Raw genomic sequence first — 8,167 nt, forward strand, 5'->3', positions numbered from 1 at the left:
CTCCCGTTCTGTAAATAGCGTAAAGCATAGAGACTTTAGAGCTAAAGCGCTGGAAATAAGTTTGAAAAGAGCTGTTTTCCGACTTGAAAACTTTTCTGAATCCACCCCTCTAAAACCTGGGAACGGTCTGCCAGTGAGCTAAGTCTATCGCTAAGACTATTGCTTTTAAACTTACGTCTCAGCTGTCAAAAGCTGTCAAAAGAAGGTTTTGCTGACAGCAAGTTGGATATATTGTGGCCAGCTTTGGTGAAAAAATAACTGGAAGGTAACTTAATTGGAACTGTTTTCTTTCTTCGGCTGGAGTTCCCTCTGTTACTTTAAGAAGAAAAGTTACTTCTTTGGACTATTGCAACAGTGTCCACCTAGGGGGACTTTTAGAAATTGCAACAAGGGGAATTTTCCACTGGTAAACAGGAATAGCCTATCTGAGAGTGACCTTGGCTTCTTCATTGTTATGGCAGATGGGAAAGAAAAATTAGACGCGTCAGTTTTGAGGTCTGGGAAAGCTTGGGGGCACTGAAGGCAATCATCTGCTGGCCTTCCTACGACATCAACACAATCTAAGTCCAGCGGAATGGCAGAAGAAGTTTTAGCGAATGCATTGGCCAAGATTAATGAAACTTTATTACAACTCAGCACGAAGGTTGATGAGACGAATAAGAAGGTTGAAGAGACGAATAAGAAAGTTGATACTGCAAATAAAAAAATTGATTTAAACACAGAAACACTAGATAATTTGGGGGAAAAGGTGAATAGCAACACAGAATCTATCCAGAAATTACTGCAGGAATCGAAATCGACACAGGAAAAAACTGCTGCCGTGGAATTTAAAGTAGAGCAGCTGGAAACTGAGAAGGTCCCAGGCCTACAGAAGGAAATTGCAGATCATAAGTTGACGCTGTCTATGATTGAACTGAAAGAAAAACAGACGAATTTAAGGATTAGAGCTATCCCTGAGTTGGAGACGGGCACCCTGACAGATTTTTTGACACAAGAATTTGCAGAATTTTGGAAATCGGAATTGAAACAAGAAGATTTTAAGATCGTGAGGGCCTTCAGGCTAGGAAAAGGAGGAAAAAAGATTAAAATAAGGGATTGCCTGATTACCCTCCGATCTAAAGAAGAAAGGGACAAAATTTTGGGTTTGCACTACCAGAAACCCTTGACAATTCTACAATCAAAAGTGGAAATCTTCAAAGACATACCGAAACATCTTTTGGATTTAAGACAAGACTTTGGAGATTTGGTGGCCCTGTTGAGAAAAAATAAGATCCTCTTCAGGTGGGAATTCCCTCAAGACCTATCTTTTAGTTTCAAAGGAAGAAAGATAAAAACAAGATCAGTGGAGGAAAAAAATAAGTTTCTGAGCACATACGAAGAAGACCTACAGAAAGGACTTGGAAAAGAGCCTGCCGCACTGGACAAGAGTCTACAAAAAAAAGGGAAATCAATGCCACTGACAGATACAGACAAATTATTGGGGGCTTTTGGGGTGAAGGAGAGTAAGTACATTATGACACTGCAAGTATTAAGCTGGAATGTTAATGGACTGAACTCCCGGGAAAAAAGGGGGAGAGTATTCCATATATTAAAAAAAGAACATTTGGACTTGATTTGTCTACAAGAAACGCACGTGACAAGGCTACATCGGAAAATTTTGACGAATAAAAGATTGGGAGAAGAATTTATTTCATCAGACAAAGTTAAAAAAAGAGGAGTAGTACTTTATGCAAAGGAAAGCCTGTCACCGAAATTTTTATTTAAAGATGACCAAGGAAGATTTATTGCAATTGAAATACAATTACAACGTCAGAAGTTCTTTATATTAGGCATCTATGCACCGAATGAGGGAAAATCAGAATTCTTTAAGAAACTGCATGAAATTTTACTGGACTATTTAGAGTACGACATGATCTTGATGGGAGATATGAATGGAGTAGTGTCTACAAATATGGATAAAGCCCAAAGACAAACGATGACGAAAGACGGCAGACTACCAAACACGTTTTTTGAAATGACTGACAATATGGATCTTGTTGATATTTGGAGAACAAAGAACCCCTTGGAAAGAGAAGGAACCTTCTTCTCTGAAGCTAAAATGACATGGACAAGAATAGACCAAATTTGGATAACTAGGGGACTGGCCCCGAAGATTAAAAAAGTGGAAATTTGCCCTAAAATTTGCTCTGATCATAATGCAGTGAAGATGCAAATGACATTAACGCCAATTGGTTCTTTCAGATGGAGGATGAATGACTCCCTGTTTAGGAATGAGGAAATTATTAAAAAGGCCCAGAAAAATTTGAGAGACTATTTTGAGATAAACATGAACACCACGACCGAAAAAAGAGTGATTTGGGATGCAAGTAAAGCAGTTATGAGAGGGTTTCTGATTCAACAAAATGCAATTAGGAAAAGAGTTCAAAATGAGAAAAGGGATAAATTTTTGGAGAAAATAAAGGATGGAGAAAAGACACTGAGGACGAAACCGAAATCACAGGAGATTTTAAAAGAGATAAAGCTATATCAAGTACAATATATGAAATTGACAAATCAGGAAATAGAATGGAAGATTAAACAGATGAGACAAAAGACATTTGAATCAGCAAATAAGTGTGGGAAACTGCTGGCATGGCAAATGAAAAAAAGACAAAAACTTAACACCATTACGAATTTGGTAGTGGAGGGAAAGAATATACAGAACCCTGCGGAGATTAGAAAGTGTTTTCAGAAGTATTTTAAACAGTTATACATGCAGGAGACTCAGAAAGAAATAGACATTGATCGGTTTCTGAGAACAAATGGATTACAAAAAATCTCTCAAGAGAGTAAATCAATGTTAAATTGTATAATAACTGACCAAGAGGTGGAAGGAGCCATTCAGAACATGAAATTGGGCAAATCTCCAGGGCCAGAGGGCTTGACTGCAAAGTACTATAAATCTCCGAAAGAATGGTTAATACAGCCTTTGAAAGAAGTTTGTAATGAAATATTAGGGGGGGGGGAAGGCACCCGAGTCGTGGAAAGAAGCTTATGTTACACTTATACCGAAAACAGAAGCGGAAAAGACACAGCTTAAGAACTACCGTCCCATATCTTTACTTAATGTGGATTACAAAATTTTTGCGGAAATCATGGTTAAAAGATTAAAAAAGGTATTGGTGGAAGAAATTCATAAGGACCAAGCGGGCTTTCTCCCGGGGAGGCATTTGTCAGATAATACGAGGAACATAATTAATATTTTAGAAAAACTACAAGTTAATATTAACACTAAAGCAGTTTTAATATTTGTGGATGCGGAGAAAGCCTTTGACAACATTTCTTGGAGTTTTATGAAGAAAAATCTACAGGGAATGGGGGTAGGCCAAGGTTTTGAAAACGGTATAGGTGCAATTTACTCAGAGCAAAAAGCTAAGTTAATTGTGAATAATGTAGTTACAGAAGAGTTTAAGATCGAGAAAGGAACAAGACAGGGTTGCCCAATCTCCCCATTGCTTTTTATATCGGTCCTGGAGGTTTTGCTTAATATGATCAGGAAAGACCAATTGGTTAAAGGTATACAACTCAGAGCTAAACAGTATAAATTGAAAGCTTTTGCTGATGATTTGGTTTTGACATTACAGGAGCCAGAATCAAGTACTAAAAGAGTATTGCAATTAATTCAAGAATTTGGTCAAGTAGCAGGATTTAAGCTGAATAAGTTGAAAACTAAGGTGTTAGAGAAAAATCTCACAGAGATTGAGAAAGAGAGGTTTCAGAAGGAGACAGGATTAATATTGGTTAAGAAAGTGAAATATCTAGGGGTTCATATGTCCGCTAAAAATGTGAACTTATTTAAAGATAACTATGAAAAATGTTGGACGGAAGTGAAAAGGGATTTGGAAATATGGTCAAAATTGAAGTTATCACTGTTGGGCCGAATTGCTGTGATAAAGATGAATGTATTGCCTAGGATGTTGTTTTTGTTTCAAACACTGCAAATTTTGGACAAGATGGACTGTTTCAAGAAATGGCAGAGAGATATTTCGAGATTTGTCTGGCAGGGCAAGAAACCTAGAATAAAATTTAAGATTTTAACTGATGCTAAAGAAAGAGGTGGATTTGCCCTGCCGGACCTTAAACTTTACTATGAATCAGCAGCATTTTGCTGGCTGAAAGATTGGCTGCTTCTTGAAAACACGGACATTTTGGATCTAGAAGGTTTCAACAATGTTTTTGGATGGCATGCATACTTGTGGTATGATAAGGTCAAAGCACACAAAGCCTTTAAGAACCATATTGTTAGGAAAGCATTGTTTAATGTCTGGGTGAGATATAAGGATTTGCTGGAAAGTAAAACACCAAGGTGGCTGTCACCAATGGAGGCTAAGGCTCTGAAAAAAATTAATATGGAAACAAAATGGCCAAAATATTGTGAAATTTTAGAACAAGATGGAGATAGATTAAAGCTGCAGAGCTTTGACAATTTAAAAACTAAAGTACGAGACTGGCTTCATTACTATCAAATAAGGGAGGCTTATAATTTAGATAAGAAAATTGGTTTTCAGGTGGAAAAATCAAAATTAGAAACAGAATTGTTAGATCCTAAAACCAAGAATTTGTCAAGAATGTATAACTTGCTGTTGAAATGGAATACTCAGGATGAAACGGTTAAATCTGTTATGATTAAATGGGCACAAGACGTTGGACATAATATTATGTTTGCTGACTGGGAACAGTTATGGACCACAGGTATTAAGTTTACGGCATGTAATGCCTTAAGAGAAAATATAATGAAAATGATTTACAGGTGGTACTTAACCCCAGTCAAGCTGGCAAAAATTTATCATTTGCGCAATGATAAATGTTGGAAATGTAAACTGAATGAGGGTACATTCTTTCACCTTTGGTGGACTTGCCCAAAGATCAAGGCCTTCTGGGAGATGATTTATAATGGAATGAAAAAGGTATTTAAGTATACCTTCCAGAAGAAACCAGAGGCCTTCCTTCTGGGCATGGTCGGACAATCGGTGCGAAGGGAGGATAGAACCTTTTTCATGTATGCTACAACAGCAGCAAGAATACTCATCGGAAAGTACTGGAAGACACAAGAATTACCCACCCGAGAAGAATGGCAGACGAAAATGATGGACTATATGGAATTGGCTGAGATGACTGGCAGAATTCGAGACCAGGGAGAAGGGTCGGTGGAAGAAGATTGGAAAAAATTTAAAATATATCTTCAAAAGCATTATAATATTAAAGAATGTTAGAAAGATGTTGGGAAAAGAAAATTAGGAAGTTTTGGTAGATATGAGATAAAGGATTAAGTAAAAATGAGTTGATGAAATTGATGAAATAGAGGATGTTTAATTATAATACTTTAAATTAAATTACGCAAATGAAAATAAGATTGGAAGGATGTGCTGAAAAAGAACGATCTGAACTAGAATACAAAACTGGGAGGTGAGAGGAGGTCAAGGAAATAAGTAAAGGGAAAAAGTTATGTAAAGGTTTAATTTGTTTTTGTCTTATTTTAATGCAATATTTTTGTATATTTCTTGTTCTGTTTTTTTATTGTATTTTATTGTTCTTTTTTTTCTTTTTTTCTTTTTATTCTATGCTCTGTTATGGTTATGGTCAAATTTTTCTGTGTATCTTGTACTGTTTTGTTTTCCGGTTTTTTTGTAATTTTAAATTTGGAATAAATATCATTTAAAAAAATAAAAATTAAAAAAATAAAAAATAAAAAACCAACAAAAAACCCAAAAACGGAGCCCTCTCTGACCAGCAGCAGCAGCAGCAGCAGCAGTCCTAGGCCCTAGGCGAGGTGGTGAGTGACAGGACTGGGGCCCTCAGGCGCTCAGCAGGAGAGTCTATCATGTCTATAGAATGCTGCAGGTATCTGTTAAAGTGTACAGTGGACGCTTGGGTTGCGAAAGTGATCTGTGTGGGATGCACCTTTGCAACCCGCAGCGTTTGCAACCCGCTTCTACACACGCGCGGGTTGCAATTCGGCACTTCTGTGCATGCACAAAGCACAATTTAGTGCTTTTGTGCATGCGCAACCGCTGAAACCTGGAAGTAACCCATTCCAGTACTTCCGGGATTCGGTGGTCTGTAACCCAAAAAAACACAACCTGAAGCGGCTGTAACCCGAGGTATGACTGTAGTGTGGTTCTCATTAACACAATACATTCTTTAGTCTTTAAGCTGCCAAAATAAAATGTATTGTTTTTAGTGCACAAAGACTAATAAGGAAACTCTGAAGATGTTTTTATACTGCTAATTCCTTCATACTCGACCATGAATTTTTTTAAGCAGTTAAGCAATCACTGTTTTGTGTGTGTGTGTGTGTGAGAGAGAGAGAGAGAGAGAGAGAGAGAGAGAGAGAGAGAGAGAAGAGAGAGAGAGAGAGAGAGAGAGAGAGAGAGAGAGAGGGAGACAGAGTGAGTACAGTCATATCTTGGTTGTCAAACTTAATCCCTTCCGGGAGTCTGTTCAACTCCCATAATAATAATAATAATAATAATAACAACAACAACAACAACAACAACAACTTATTATTTATACCCCGCCCATCTGGCTGGGTTTCCCCAGCCACTCTGGGTGGCTTCCAACAAAATATTAAAATACAATGGTCTGTTAAACATTAAAAGCTTCCCTAAACAGGGTTGCCTTCAGATGTCTTCTAAAAATCTGGTAGTTGTTTTTCTCTTTGACATCTGGTGGGAGGGTATTCCACAGGGCAGGTGCCACTACCGAGAAGGCCCTCTGCCTGGTTCCCTGTAACTTGGCTTCTCGCAGCAAGTGAACCGCTAGAAGGCCCTCGGCGCTGGACCTCAGTGTCCGGCAGAACGATGGAGGTGGAGACGCTCCTTCAGGTATACTGGACCGAGGCAGTTTCAGGCTTTAAAGGTCAGCACCAACACTTTGAATTGTGCTTGGAAACGTACTGGGAGCCAATGGAGATCTTTCAAGACCGTTGTTATGTGGTCTCTGCAGCCGCTCCCAGTCACCAGTCTAGCTACCGCATTCTGGATTAGTTGAAGTTTCCGGGTCACCTTCAAGGGTAGCCCCACATAGAGTGCATTGCAGTAGTCCACGCAGGAGATAACCAGAGCATGCACCACTCTGGCGAGACAGTCTGCGGGCAGGGAGGGTCTCAGCCTGTGTACCAGATGGAGCTGCTAGACAGCTGCCCTGAACACAGAATTGACCTGCGCCTCGATGGACAGCTGTGATCTCTCTGAACAGGGTGACTGGGCAGTAAAATAGCAAATGCATTTCAGTGTAAGCAAGTTCAGGGGTGGGGAGTGCTTTTTCACACAGTGCAGTTAAACTTGATCTCCCTCCCACAAGAAGAAGGGGTGACTGTCAAGCTTAGATGGTTTTGAAAATGATGTTCTGGCCCTCACTGGATGAAGAATTGGAACTTGAGGTATGGCTTCTGCCAAAATCATTCATGCCGAGATCAGTGCAGTACGTAGGTGAAAGAAAGTTCCAAGACTCGGCAGATGTGACACATGGCTAACAAGCTAAGACCTTGATCCAACAAGCAACCCCCCCACCTTATATGAAAGCATAGTAGGCACAAATTTAGCACTGCAAACAGGCAAGCAAACAGGAACTCGTTCTGGAGGGCTGGACCTGATCTGTCTGGCATCTTCATGACCTTGGTGAGAGTGGCAGCTTTGAACCAGACTGGATGCCCAACTCCTGCTGAGAGGATGGGCTAAGGGCAAGCTCTAGCAGCACCAGAGGGGGGTCAGGATTGGAGGCGAAACTGGCACAGGAGGTGTGGGTGGAGGGGGTGCAACGTGTCTAGGTGACATATGAGAGGACAGAGTGGAGCACTGGTACTCTCCCCAGGATCTAACTCCCTCCCAGGGTGATGCATCTCTCTTGAGGACCAGACAAGTCCTGCTGGTGGGCTTCTCAGTGAGGCGTCTGAACGGCCACTGCGAAGACAGAAATTTGGACAAGATTGTTTGGCCTTGCAGGAATCTTCTAATGTTCTTATGACAGAGATTTTTCATGTGCCTGGTAGGTCCAGCCTGTGCAAAATATTTGCCTGCCTTGAACCCATTGGAAGTTAGAGAAAGACTATTTTGCTTGAATCTGGGGGATGTTAACCTGTGATATTGCAGTAATTGTTTCATGCCCTGTACAAAATACAGGAAATAAC

Source organism: Podarcis pityusensis (genome assembly GCF_964106645.2).
Source record: "Podarcis pityusensis genome assembly, chromosome: 9".
Taxonomy (NCBI): Eukaryota; Metazoa; Chordata; class Lepidosauria; order Squamata; family Lacertidae; genus Podarcis; species Podarcis pityusensis.